Genomic DNA, 11,895 nt, shown 5'->3' with positions numbered 1-11,895 from the left:
AAAGAGACCGATGACAATCTTCTCCCTGCTTTTATGTTACTGCCCAAGAACACTACTGAAACTACTTCATTCTTTGAGTAGAGGTAATACTTTCAAACACATCTAAATGATTAAGAAATAAGATCAAATTTCAGTTTCACTAGTAAACTAAAAGGAAATTTTGCAAACATGTTTTAGGCACATATGAGACTATAAAAGTAACAAAGGGGTTAAATCTTTTTAGTCCCTCTTAATATTCAACGTCACATATCATTAATTTTAAAGATTTATTTATTTATTTATTTATTCCTTTTAGGATAGTTTAGATGTTTTTAAAACATAATTCTGCATTGTACACGATTTCAGAGAACTTTTTCCTTTTTGTACATCACTTTCCAACTGAAAAATCAAACATGATCTTGGTTTGTTTTAGTGAATGTTTCTTCCCATTAAAAAAATGTTCTAATGGAAAAATATTACTGATGTTTTGCAATTTAAACATCTGTGATGTTATTTTTGGAATGATGGGAGCATGACCAACCTACTTCTGACTGTTCTGACAATTTGCTGTCAGTATCTTGGAGTTCTGTATGACCAATGTTTAATTTGGCAATTATGGCTATATTTAACCTATGCGAATGATAGGGTAATAGTGTTTTTGAGAAACTGCACCTCTCTAAGGGGGCTTTGAATGTTTCACACCTTTTCAAAACAACTTGAGACATAAGCCAAATATATATATGTATTAACTAGTTTGCAATTAAGCTTTGCAATGCTGGCAGTGTTAAATTGGTGTCTGTATTTTTAAAATAGAATATTTTCCTTAGAAAATATTTCCAAGCTGATTTGGGGTGAATGAGAAAAGATCTTTCTAAATATAGCACATAATACACAGAATACAGTGTTCTAAAAACATCTTTGCCAGAGTTACTTCTTGTTAGATATGTTATTGAGAATTTTTGATTGTATCACTATTTTGAGATGTGACTCTTCTATCACTGCTGTGTTTCAATGTGAAGGGCACTTCATGTTTTCTGCCATTGTTTTTAAACAATTACTTTTTTTAAAAAAAGTAGATTTAAAATATTGATTTTTTTTTTGTATCTCAGAAATTTAAATTATATGGCAAGATCTGTTCTTGATCCTTTCTTGCAGCAAGTACTTCTTCCGGAGTTGTTTTACAGTAAAATGCTAATTTCAATCATGTAAAACTTTGCTTTCCCCTTTCTCGTCAAAATTTCTTAACATATAATTTTAAGCCAGCCTGCAGTAATTTTAGTCAGTCTGATGGCAATTTAGCTACTGGGTCCGTAAGTACTACTGACATAGTATGAGCTTGCACAAATTAGCCTACCTCCACTCATGTTCTGTGCAGCTAAGTCAGTTAAAAGCTGGCTTAAATTTCACAACAGTCTTGGAAAAGCCTAAAAGAATGCACTTAAGCACTTTGAAGAATTGGAACAAGCATGTAATAAAAAACTACAGGAAATATCCATTTTCAAATAGGTTATGTAGAAGACATGTTGGAATAATTACATTAATAAATAATGAAATGTCAACCTCATACAAGATGACAGCCTATTTGTGGACAACACTTAATTAAGCTTTGTCATCTATGTTTGATTATGCATTATATTTCCATCCCCCTTACCACAAATTTACGTTCCTAGACTGGAATTGTAAATCTAAAGATGAAGTTGTAATCTGAACTTTATGAAGAGCTGAACTTGATGATCATTATAGGTCTTTTCCAACACATGATATTCTACAATTTTATGATTTACAAAGCAGCTGGAGAAATGCTATGATTGATAACACATACAGCATAATGTCGTAGTTCTTTCAGAGATGGAAACAGTAACCCAGGGATAGTGCTATGACAAAACAAACAAACAAACAAACAAACAAACAAACAAACAAATAAATAAATAAATGCTGGAAATAATTGTCAGTAATACTAAAAATAGTAATGATATTTAGAGTAATTATAATAATAGGAAAGAGATATACAAATTAAGACGATTCATTGGTTGTTTAGGACTGGCTTAGATAAGTTTGTCTGAAAGCTTACCTTCTGTAAATACATTAGAAAAAAAAAAGTCCTGTATTTGGCCAACGAAGTTGGTTTATACTTCATGATTTGCTTTGAAGTATTACACTGAAGAGGAAAATTAATATAGTGTACAACATAGCATATGATATAATATGTTGAACATGCTTGATTTTCTTTTTTTTTTTACAAGTATCCCCAACTTTTTTTTATATTCTGATCTGCACTTTCATAAATCAGGATAGTTAACATCACATATATGTTCTTTTACACCTGCACTGTTAAGAAGTGTTAAATTTTCGTTTATGTTCTACTATCACAGTCTTTACTCCTGTTTTGCTATTCACATTTCAGGTAAGATAGACACTAATAAAATGGTTGTATTATTTATCTCTGTCACTGGTATAATAACAGCCTTAATAAAAATTACAAAAAGGATAAAAACTTGGACACTTATAATTACTCCAGTCACATTTAACTCACAACACAATGTAATTCAGTGCATCTTTATGCTATGTCCTCCGTGTATTCACATCACAGTGAGAAATACACAGAGCTGTCAGTAAGCATAAGTCAAGTTGAACAAATGGGTTTTTAATTTTGACTGGAAAATACAGTCAACCCACTGCTCATGATCACATGCAGAAGGACATTGCAAAGGCATGCAGTAGTTGAATGTTTTTGAACCATTGGAATCAAACTGGATGAGAGGAAGAGATTTGAAGATGAAGAAATGTTATCACTATATAATGAGAATAGGCTACATTAATCTGCAATACAGTGAACAGAAATGGATATGACCAAAAATAGGACAAATTAAACCTCAGGCCAAGTTAATGCAATGACTGAAATGCCAAAGATGAAGTTTTGGGGGCTATAGGAAAACCTGAATAGCAGCTGGTTACGTCAATTAATGAGTGAAAGCTGAATAAGGACAAGAGGATCAAAATGCTGAAGTCATGAATAATGGAGATTGTATCATTGTGACAAATGATTATAGAAAATTACCAATGTGGAAGAATAATGAAAAAAATCTTTCTTCATACTTTAAAAACTTGGTAGGTTTCATGTATGCCTATTACATTTTATTTATGCTGACTCTTGACATCGTTTAAGTAGAGCAGCATTTCTATTTGGTGATCAAATCTACATGTTACATAGGACTTCTACAGAATGTAAGATAATATAGAAATCCACCCATATTCTCAACTGCTGTTTTCATTTTATATACTTTATCTTCTTACAGAATTGCTGAATTCTAGTACAAACAACAGATTGCAGTGTCATCTCTAAACACCTGGTTTATACATTGTTTTTGTACAAGGGATGAAATTCCAGTCCCAGTGAAATTAATGATAGATTGGACTCTGCATTCAGAGGGATACAGATTTTATCCATAACATCCTCAACAGAATACAGACACAAGCTTAAATTTAATTCTCTCATTAGCAATGGATGAACCACCACAGGCTCAGTGATTTGTTTCAGATAAGCATCCGAAAAATTTGGCTGGTTTTCCAACTATCCATATTAATTGGCAAATGTGTAGGAAGTCTCAGGAGAATTGACTCTCTCAGGAAATTTTCTAGCAATTACTGCATCTGTTTAAATGAGAGGAGCTATTTCAGTTTTGCCAGTTTCATTCCGGTATTTGTCAGAATCCAGAAGAATGATCACCATACAAATATTTATTTTAACAGGAAAATATTGAGAATACATCTTTAAGTACAATATTAATCTCTATCATTTAGATATCCAGGTGTTCACAATGATCTTTTGTGTTTCTGAAATGATTTTAAACCTCAATGATAATTTAAACCTTAATTCTCCTGAGAGAATAATTTGCTTAAACTCATAAAAATTGCAAAAAACCTTTTTCTTTTTCTTTTTTTTTTCCCCCTAGGGGATTGAAAAATTATATACTAAATTCTAAGATGTAAGTAATTATTATTAAGTCTAAGTATTAAGATTCTTCTTAAATTCATTAAGAATTAATTTTTCTTTTTTTTTTTCCCCCCAAATATTGAGTAACTTTTCCAAGAGATGCAGAATGTCTATAGCCTAAAACTCGTATTATTGTCTACCAGTGTTTTGGAGGATGCCTGTTTAGGACTTCACACAGCAAAGAAATACCCAAAACTGCCAATGTTAAAGCTAACTTCAAAATCTGGGTACACCTAAACCTCCCAAAGTCATGAGTTTAAATTGAAAATCTCTTTATATATGTAAAGACGGTTAAATAAGAGAATGAGTTGTGTCTTGGGATGAGTGGTGTCCTGAGTAGGTTGAAAAATCTTCTGTCAAGAATGACATAGTACATAGTGATCTTATTTTACAGTACTGAGATGAATTGGATCACTCACAGCTCATTTTTAGTTCTCTGTTAACAACAACAACAACAAAGTCCTCATGTTATATGAAAACTCCAGCATAGGAAACCAGATATTACCATTTCACTTCAAGTAGAAGCCTCTCAGAATTTCACAAAAATGATGTTTTTCCTTCAGTGGACCCTTTGCATATTGTTAAGGAGAACAAATGTTAGCTTTTAATAGTGGACAGATTCTGATATAGCAAACAAGTACGTGGTTATAGCCAACTCCTAACAAACTGTAATTCACACAGTGATTAGTTTGTTGTAGTATATCAGCTTCCGCTTATCACAATGAAGAATCATATCTACTGATTTAAATATCCAGTCAAAAATTTAACAACTGTCAATTAAAATGCATAGGGGGGAAAAAATACAGCTTCTGCATGTTAAACACATTGTATATAAACTTAGAAGCTAGTCACTAAAATGTAACAAACAGTGTTGTTACTACATGAGCTTTTCTCTATCTCTGACTCTCTGATGTAAAGGTAATATTGAAGTATATGAAAAAAAATCAAAGAAAAAGACATCTTATTCTACCAGTTACAAATGAAATAACAAAATAGAAAAAACAAGGAATTATATACATTAGATTTGTTCTTCTTTGTGTGACCCAGCTGTACATTAATGATTAATTAGATTTAAGCATAATAGAGCTACAGGACTCTGTAGTAGTTACTAGGTAACCAACACGTTACTGCCAGGAAATAGGCCTTTTTGTTTGTTTGTTGGTTGGTTGGTTGGTTGTTTTTTTGTTGTTGTTTGTTTGTTATTTGTTGTTTTTTTAGTAAAAAAAAATAAAGTTGCATTTTCACCAATAGGTCTCTGCTAACAGTGACAAGACAAGATTGTCAGTGAGTAGAAATCCATTGTGCAGGCTGTGCAATAGAGAGAAATCAACTATTTTCTTTAAACTTGTGTGTCTCAGGCAAACAGACAAATTCTGGACTAATTTACATCAGCATAAATTTGTAGTAATTCAGTTGACTTCCCAGGAGATGTACTAAACTCTTACTGATACAACTAAAATGATAATCTGACCTAAGCTATAAGATATCAGGTCGTGCTAACGGTATAGAAAAAACAATACTCATCAAAGAACAATATTACTGACTATCACTCAGTTTACACACACACACACAAAACAAACAAACGAACAAACAAAAAAAAAAAAACAAAAAAAAGAACAGTCAAATTATGACAACATTGGCTCAGAAAATTCAGCCAATAAAGACTAGTGAAGTCAATGAAAATGAATGTTAATGTCCAGCCCAAAATTTTTCAAAGTGTTTGATAATGCAGGAGATGCAAGTAGAAACTCTATTCAGCTTTCATAAAACATAGCCTAGCATTTTAAACAAAAACCTAATTCTTAGCTGAGAGAATTTCATGTCTATAGGTAGTATAAAGAGAAACACTTTAATTTTCTGAGAATAGGAGCCTAAACATGCACATTCCATATTAATTATCACCAGTAGTGATTCATTTCTACCTAATTGTCTTAGTGAGAATGGGAATACTTTCTCTTAATTTATTTATATAGTATATAATTCAAAATAAATCATCCTTTTCATAATCAAGAGGCAAAAAATATTTACAACTTCTGAAAATAGCCTGTACTTAGCTCTAACATTGGCATGTACTGCACTCAGCTCTATTATCTCAATAAATATTGTGATAATAATAAATAAGACACAAAAGTATTTGCAGAAATATAGGTCAGAGTAAGTAGCAAAGTGGTATATCATTAAAAAGCTTCAAGAGTGCATCACTTTTGCAGTAACAACAACAACAACAACAACAAAAGAATTAAGTAAAAGTTTCCTTGAGGTCTGATTGATCAAAGTGCATCAAATTAAGAGGAGGAAAGTCACCTGAATGTACAATAACTCAGGAAGAAACTACTACCAGCCACTATCCGAGAAGCAGTTACAAGAACAGCTTTTCTGAGCAATGGGCTGTAGCAAGTCTTTCAAAGTAAGTTTAGTTTCACAGAGGATGAACTAACTCCAGAAGGACCCTTTAGCAAAACAGAATGATTTATGACCACAGAAAATAGTCAAAGAGCAGAGGTGAAATCTCATTTTTGTGATTGAAACCTACAAGTTAAGTTGTATGAAACAACAAATAGGAGGGAAAGACTGTATGTAGTGTGCCTTGGACAATCATATACAAGCATGAGTGCTTGATTAGGTTACTTTGTGGTTTAGTGACACTCCCTAAAAGATCATCCATGAATGCAGTTGAACATATAACTGATCTGCTAGCAGCAGACAACTAGTGTTAGTTTTAGAAATAACAGATGTGTTGACCTTTTGTCAGACACTTACAGATCAGATAATTATTATTCCTAAAGCAGAGAAAAAATGCTTTCTCTAACAAAAATAGGGGTAAAATCTGCATGTTTGGGGAGCTATCAGAGATCTAGGAGTATCTACAACTGGAAATAATGCACAGGTAAACATACAAACAAAAATGACATTAAAGCTCATATGGTTATACCTTCCTATAGAAACCATATTGTTCCAGATTTGGCAAATACATGAAGCAACTTCACCATCACTTTTTGTCAAATGTTACCACACCTTCCACTCATATTTTCTTACAGAAGCAACAAATAAATAACTTTTTCAGTATTAAGATCACAGAATCACAGAATGGCCCTGGTTAAAAAGGACCTCAAAGATCGTGAATCTCCAACACCCCTGTCACAGACCACCAACCTCCACATTTAATACTAGACCAGGTTGCCCAGGGCCCCATCCAATCTGGCCTTGAATACCTCTAGGGACAGGGCATCCACAACCTCTCTGGGCAGCCTGTTCCAGCACCTCACCACTCTCTCTGTAAAGAACTTCCCCCTGATATCCAACCTAAATCTTCCCTCCCTCAACTTCAAACCATTTCCCCTTGTCCTACTGTTATCTACCCTTTCAAATAGTTGATTTCTCTCTTGTTTGTAGGCTCCCTTTAGGTACTGAAAGGTTGCAATGAGGTCAGCCCGCAACCTTCCTTTCTCCAGGCTGAACAAGCTGAACAAGCCTAGCTCCCCCATCCTGTCTTCGTAGGGAAGGTGCTCCTGATCATTTTTGTGGCTCTCCTCTGGACCCACTCCAATAGATTTCTGTCTTTCTTGTTGGGGTCCTCCAGACATGGACACAGTACTCCAGATGGGGCCATACGAAGGTGGAGTAGAGAGGGACAATCACCTCCCTGTCCCTGTTGGCCACCGCTCTTCTGATGGAGCCCAGGATACCATTTGCTTTCCGAGCTGCAAGAGCACACTGCTGGCTCATGTTAAGCTTTTCATCCATTGGGACTCCCAGGTCCTTCTCAGCAGGGCTGCTCTCAAGGACTGCTCCTTCCAGTCTGTATAAATGCTTAGGATTCCTCCAGCCCAAATGCAAAACCTTGCACTTTGCCTTGTTGAACCTCATCAGGTTCACCCGTGCCCACTTTTCAAGCCTGCTGAGGTTCCTCTGAATGACATCTCTTCCTTCCACCTTGTCAACTGCACCACTCAGCTTGGTGTCATCAGCAAACTTGCTGAGGGTGCACTCAATTTCGTCATCAATGTCATTTATAAAGATGTTAAAGAGCACCGGTCCCAAGACAGACCCCTGGGGGACATCGCTCGTTACCCGCCTCCACATGGACACAGAACCATTGATGACAACCCTCTGTTTGTGGCCTTTCAACCAGTTTCTTATCCATCGAGTTGTCCACCCATCAAATCCACATCCCTCCAATTTGGAGATAAGGATGTGGTGGGGGACCATGTCAAAGGCCTTGCTCAGGTCCAGGTAAATGACATCAATCGCCTTCTCTTTGTCCACCAGTGCCGTCACTCCATCGTAGAAGGCCACCAGATTATTAAGCATGATCTTCCCCTGGCGAAGCCATGCTGGCTGTCTTGGATCACATGCTCATTCCTCCTGTGGTCAAGAATGTCATCCAGGAGGATCTGTGCCGTGATCTTCCCATGTACAGAGGTGACACTCACTGGCCTGTAATTCCCCAGGTCATCCTTGCACCCTTTCTTGTAAATGGGAGTGACATGACCCTTCCTCCAGTCATCCAGAACCTCACACAAGTTGCTCCTACATCTCAGATGAGACCCACTTCTGACTGCTCTCCATCTGAACAGGAGAACAAGAGGCCTTCTTTGCCTCAGACTTTAATACTAAGACTAGTTACACCCCAGGCACACAGCCCCTTTGGTAGTAGATAGGGATGGAGAACAGAATAGGCCCTGCATAATCCATGATGAGATGGTTTTGGATCTGCTCCAAAAGTTGAACACTCACAAGTTGATGGGGCCAGATGAATTGCACCTAGAGTGCTGAGGGAGTTGGCAGATGTGGTTGCCAAGATATTCTCTGTCATCCTTCAACAGACCGGGCTAACTGGGAATGTCCCAGTGGACTGGAGACTGGCAAATGTGAGTCCCACCTTCAAAAAGGTCAGAAAGATGAGCCTGGTAGCTACAGACCTGTCAGTCTCACCTCGGTGCCAGGGAAGGTTATGGAATAGATAGTCTTGGGAGCCACCACAGAAAAATTAAAGGTCAACCAGGGGATCAGGCCCAGTCAGCATGGGTTCATGATTGCTAGATCCTATTTGACAAACCTGATTTCATTCTATGACAAGGTGATCCTCTTAATGGATGAAGGTAAGGTTGTTGATGTGGTCTACCTGCACTTCAGTAAAGCCTTTGACCCTGTCCCCCACAGTACCCTCGTGGAGAAGCTGGCTGCCTACAGTTTGGATGGGCGTACACTCTGCTGGATGAAACACTGTCTGGATGGCTGGGCCCAAAGTGTTGTGGTCAATGGAATTAAATCCAGTTGGTGGCCAGTCACGAGTGGTGTCACCCAGGGCTCAGTACTGGGGCTGCTTCCATTTAATATCTTTATTAATGATCTTGATGAAGGAATTGAATGCACCCTCAGTAAGTTTGCAGATGACACCAACTTGGGAGGGAATGCTGATGTGCTGGATGGGAGAAAAGCACTACAGAGGGACCTGGATAGACTGGATCAATGGGCCAGGGTTGATTGTATGAGTTTCAATAGGGAGAAATGTCAGGTCCTGCATTTTGGTCACAACAACCCCAAGCAACTCTATAGTCTTGAGGAGGAGTGGCTGAAAAGCTGCCTGCCAGAAAGGGACCTTGGTGTACTGACGGACGGTTGGCTGAATATGAGCCAGCCGTGTGCCTAGGTGGTGGAAGAAGGCCAATGGCATCCTGACTTGTATCAGGAATGGCGTGGTGAGCAGGACTAGGGAAGTCATCCTACCCCTGTACTTGGCACTCAAGAGGCCCCATCTTGACTACTGGGCTCAGTTTTGAGCACCTCAGTACAGAAAGGACATTGAGGTGCTGGAGCAGGTCCAAAGAAGGGCAACAAGACTTGAGAAGGGCTTGGAGAATATGCCCTATGAGGAGTGACTTAAGGAACTGGGGCTGTTTAGTCTGGGGAAGAGGAGGTTGAGGGGAGACCTAATTGATCTCTTCCAATACCTGAAAAATGATTACAGCAAGAGCAGGTTGGTCAATTCTCACTGGTGACAGATAATCAAGCATGATTTCCCCTTTGTGATATCTATGATGACTATTCCTAATCACTCTTTTTTACTACATATCCTTAAAGGTGAAATCCAGGATTAGAAGTTCCATTACCTTCCCAGGGATGGAGGGCTGACTGGCCCGCAGTTACCAGGATCTTCCATCTTGTCCTTTTCGTAGACTGGAGTGACATTTGACTTTTTCCAGTCCTTGGGCACCTGTCCTGTTTTCCATGACCTTTCAAAGGTGGCAGAAAGTAGTCTAGCAATAACATCTACCAGCTCCCTCAGCACTCATAGGTGCATCCAATAGGAACCCATGGATTTATGGGTGTCAACTTTGCCTTAAGGATCTCTAACCTTATCCGCCTTCGAAGGGAAAGGATTCTTAAAAATATGAATATTTTATTAAATTCTGGAAAACTTAATATTAAAAGTTTGGTTTGATATATATTATCCATTGTTTCTTATAAAATAATGTCATTTGCACCATAGGTTACTTATTTGAGTAATATATATATGTATATAAGTGTGAATTGTACATGGAAGATATAGCAAGTCTAATGAAAATCTTTAGAGCTAAATCCTCCCTTGGCATGAGTTAAAAATTGACAGAAATTAGAATTACATTTACTGATATGAATTGCAAATCCAGAAAATTATTTTGAGAAGGGTTCTCTCCTTGTGGTTATTATCTTAACAAGTTGACTGTATTTTTCCTTTGAAACCATATGAGCAATGTTTGAAAGAACAAATCCCATGAAAATTTGTGTGCTTTGTTGTGATCTAACATTGAAGGCTGAGTTATTCAATGTTTAGCCTTTGCCTGTGCATAGCTCAGCAGGAAGGCTAATCCAGACAACAAGCTTATTCTCACTCGTCCTCTGTCTCTTCTGCCCTTCAGCAGTAAGCTGAAAAATTGATTAATTTATCTGGCAGTGATGGCGTATGGCAGCTGGCATAGAATTCTCTGGTTTGTACAGCTTGTAATGCGATGGGCACATGTGAGGAGCTGGTTGGTACCACCACAGCTCTTCATTCAGCTTTGTTTGAATTGGATGTGTCCTCAAAAAAAACTTCCACTAGACTGGCCAAAGAGAAGTTGGATATCAGTTAATTGCTTTTTTGATAAATCAGATGCTCATATGCAAGCTATGTAATAGTTTTAATTCGGTCTGCCTTACCTACCATGTGTACATGTCTGCCTTATTTACCACGTGTACGCACATCAACAAGAATTTCCTATGTCAGGATGCACTTTAATGTGTGGGTGACACTGGTACGGTAACCTGCAGAAGTTGTGGAATCTCTGGAATCTCCTCCTGAGATCTACAAAAGCCACCTATATTTTGTCCTGTGCAGCTTGCTCTAGGTATCTCTGCTTGAGCAGGGGTTGGATCATATAATCTCCAGTGTTTGTGAATGACCTGGCACACTTTTTTCTACAGCGCACTATCCTGCAAATAAAAGTAAACATTTTTGACAGATGATTTTATTCTAAGTAATAATTTTAACAATAAAAAGGCAGTCCAGAATATTTTGATGGAGATAATTGGACACTCATACATCCCAGCACACAAATGAAAGCTTAAAAGGATTTGTCTAGTAATTGAAGAATTGCTTCCTTTCTGGAGGTTTCTGTTTTGGCAGCATGATTTAGCTATGAGTTGCAGTAGCGTAACACACAGACTGCTGCTTGCTTCTCTGAAACATCTGGACCCAGGCAGAAGGAGTTTCTTATTAATTCTGAATGGCTTTGTTTAAAAAGTTACCAGAATATTCTCATTTTTAGGTTGTTGTTCTGGCATGCCTAATTCAGACAGAAAGGCTCATTTAACAAATAAATATCTTGTAAAATATTGGAGACTTCTGGATTATTGCCCAACATTCTAGAGAAGATGAATTAGCAAGATATCTGCTGTGC

This window comes from Phasianus colchicus, chromosome 3, assembly GCF_987193195.1.
Source record: "Phasianus colchicus chromosome 3, bPhaCol1.hap1.1, whole genome shotgun sequence".
In the NCBI taxonomy this organism is placed as follows: Eukaryota; Metazoa; Chordata; class Aves; order Galliformes; family Phasianidae; genus Phasianus; species Phasianus colchicus.
This window is presented reverse-complemented; position numbering follows the sequence as displayed.